The 3,516-nt window shown below is 36.3% G+C and overlaps 1 long non-coding RNA gene across 1 annotated transcript; it reads left to right on the forward strand.

The window, feature by feature from the left end:
- Positions 1 to 1,033: 1,033 nt before the first annotated feature.
- On the forward strand, positions 1,034 to 3,018 carry LOC144513345 (uncharacterized). Its single transcript, XR_013501115.1, has 3 exons — positions 1,034 to 1,287; positions 1,855 to 1,960; positions 2,539 to 3,018. It is a non-coding gene; the product is annotated as an uncharacterized LOC144513345 (long non-coding RNA).
- Positions 3,019 to 3,516: the final 498 nt, after the last annotated feature.

Consider the following 3,516-nt stretch of genomic DNA (forward strand, 5'->3'; position numbering starts at 1 on the left):
GACACTTTGCCTGCACGTATCTTCTTTGCAGAGACTGCACCTCTAGTAGTAAACTGCTACAGAACCCATGATTCTTTGGATCTACTGCATGCTAACTTTAAGCCCTGTCCCTGCACAATAAAGACAAATTAAACATGTGATGACAGGGTGCAGACAGTCATCGCCGAGCAGCGTGATGATTTATAACGCCAACTTTTGTTGAATTTAGGAGAAATCTACAGATGCAAACAGACAAAGTGTAGTAAAATAAAGACCTAAATATGTATTTTTGACTTTTTGTCAGTCAGTCTGAAAGAAGACATGTTATTGAAGACAAATAGCTCAAAATCTCAGAATTGACCAGTAAAAAAAAACTGTTTTTGCCTGCCGTGTCTCGCCTTAAAGGTCATAATTCACATGCTGGAGAAAGATTGTTTGCAGAAGATGCCAGCTATTGGGCTAATGATTTGTACAGAGAAACTATAGTGAAACACAAGGTAAGTGAATTTGAATTTATTTGTGGTAGTCGGTTATTTGTAGGCATATGACAAACCAATATAACCAGTGTTTAGTGCTCAAAATAGGTTAATTAGCTCAAATTAGTTTGCATTATAGCTAGTATGCAATAAACTAATTGAAGCCCAGACTCTGCGTCTACAGGATAGTTAGCCTAATCCTAACAATTCATTGTAAAGGTGTTGAATGCAAACTAAAAAGACACTGTTAATTATTTAGTCTGACTGATTATTGTGTGTTGATTTTATATCTTTTTTTGAATGTGTTTTATTATTTTGCTGTGATGAATTCCTGATCAGTATTTGCAATGATGTATATTTGAGTGAATGTATGAAGTACTACATTTTAAGTTAAACTGATGCTTTTGACAAAGGTACTTTAAAAAATAATTTAAAATAATAAAGTAATTTTTAATGACCAAATTTCACAGGGCAGATTAAAATAGCGGCTTTATTTTACATGAAAATATAAAAGAGACTGTAACTTCCGTTTTGGGGCTTTTAATTTGAAATCCCAAAGGAAGTCAAATGTACTTTTACGTAGGGAAACATAACAGTTAGCTTCCGTCAAAGCATGCTGATGGAATTGAGGCAAAAGGAGGAATACATTCGACCAGTGTGTTGCTAAAAAGTGGTGTAAGTTATTGATGAAGATAAAAGAAACCCTCTGAGGGTTTAACTGAGTTAAAGTTATTCACGGAAACAACTGTTGCTGTGTGTTTTCTCTCGTCCGAGCTGTGTTGCCAACATGTGCTCAGGTGGATAATGGCTGCAAGCACCTGTTAAAGGAAACGTGAGTATTCACAACAATAAATACTTGTATGAACGTTATATTGCTGTGCTGTAGACCAGCTATTAGCATATGTAAGAAGATATCAATCTAAGCTGTTGTTAAGTATGTTCAGACTGCAGTAAATCAGATATTTTTAACAAGAGTTCCTGCACTGTTATTTGTTAGTGATCAGATTGGATTTGTGCATTCATGTTCATTACTTCAGATTTCTAGTCTCTTTATTTTTTGTAGTTGTGTTGTCTTAATCAGCTAAGGGTTTTTTTTCTTAGTTCTTCATCAGTGTTTTCTTGATACTGACGGCGTCCCCACAGCACACATTTGGTCAGTCTTTGAGTAGAAACTGTGTGTGATAACAGACAGGGCTTGGCTGGCCAGAAACAAATACTTTACTTTGATTGATTTCTCAGAAGTCTGGTGTATGTTTGCATGCATCTCATCTTAAAGCTTGTGTCTGAACAAGAGGTCCATATTGATTATATATTATGCAGTGTTTACATCAAATTGATCATTTATTTGTCTTTACTTTCATATTCTAAAACACTGTCACTATAAAATATGTTTTTACAGACGACCAGCATTACAACTGACAGAATTTCCATGGACAGGTCCAAACCTTCGCCCCTGTCGGGACAATCAGATTGATGTCACTGGTCAACACAAAACTCATCAAAAGGTACATTCATTGTAATCACTTCAGATTTCACTCTACAGTCTCTTTATGTCAGGTTTTGGTATTTTTGATGTCTTAAGTAGCTACAAAGAGGAAGGAAGTGTAATGTCATGTGCTTTAATATGAATTAGTACACTCAACAGTTTAATGTAATGCATCTATAAAGGTTTGTGGAAGTACAGTAGGCTACTTAGGGCAGATCTTAACCTTCAGGAGGGTCTTTTTTCTTGGTTTATTATCAGTGTTTTCTGGACACCTACGACGTCCCCACAGCACACATTTGGTCAGTTTCTAAATAGAAACTGTGTGTGAAACATTTTGGACCACACTGGTCCCCATAAGGAACTGTGACATTGTGTGTAAAATGTCCCCACAAAGCCTGTTGGGTTTGAGTTGTGTGATAACAGACAGGGCTTGGCTGGCCAGAAAGAAAGGTACATTCATGTTCATCACTTCAGACTTCTGAATTGAAAAATGACAATTACTTGATTGTCAAAACTCTTAGTTATTTATATGTACTCATTATATAACTAATTGTTGCTATTCTACATATTCTGATGACTGTATTTTTTTCATTTTAGATGAAAGACGCATATCTTGAAGATTCGGTGATTGATGAATCCATATCAGAGAGTGCAAATGATTACATTCCAGACACCACTTGTGATAGTGACACTGACAGTGATGCTAGCCTTCACCCAAACTGCAGGATCCAAAGGAGTCTTGATTATACACGTGACATCTCTCTCTCATTGAGTTCCCCTGTCTGTGACATCAAAACGCCAGACAACATAACCTTTGACAGTAATATCCTTACATCTGAAGCCACTGGAGGAGAAGAAGAACCCTGTTCTAATCAGAACCTAAAGTTCAAGTCCAGTCCTTTACCCCTTTATTGTCTGAATTGAAAAATGACAATCAATTAATTATTAAAGTTAGTTAAAGGTTCGTAATTGTATTTAGAGGTTGTACCAGAATAGGTTCATGTGGCTTAATTTTCAAAAACACTATTGTTGTTGTACTGTACATTGTTGCAGCTTCTCTTTTCACCCTGTGTTGAGCTCTCCATTTTAGCTACAGAGCGAGGCATTGCGCTTCTGTTCCATCTTTGTAGGGAGTAGCACATGTGCAGTAGCTAGTTAAGGACTACTAGCCAGTCAGAAGCAGAGTATGAGGGCGTGCCACGCTAGCAGCTAGGCAAGCATTATAACGTGTTACAAAGTGACGCACGTTTGTCATGGAAGTAAAGGCTGGACTACATTAGAGCTGTTTGGAGCAGTTTGTGAACGGTGTTTTCTCTGGAAGATGGTAAGTCCCTTTGGGGGGGACTTTTGGCTTTTTCACTTTGTAAACTTATAATGTGCACAAAATTATATATAACAATAAAGGAAAAGGGAAAAGCCAAAAAGCATAATATGAGCACTTTAAAATGGTTAGTTATTTCTATGTACTCATCAATTAACTAGTTGTTGCTATTATACATATTTCTGATTACTTAATTTTTTTTTTATTTTAGATGAAAGATACAGACCTTGAAGATTTGATGATTGATGAATCCA

Source organism: Sander vitreus, unplaced genomic scaffold (assembly GCF_031162955.1).
Source record: "Sander vitreus isolate 19-12246 unplaced genomic scaffold, sanVit1 ctg216_0, whole genome shotgun sequence".
In the NCBI taxonomy this organism is placed as follows: Eukaryota; Metazoa; Chordata; class Actinopteri; order Perciformes; family Percidae; genus Sander; species Sander vitreus.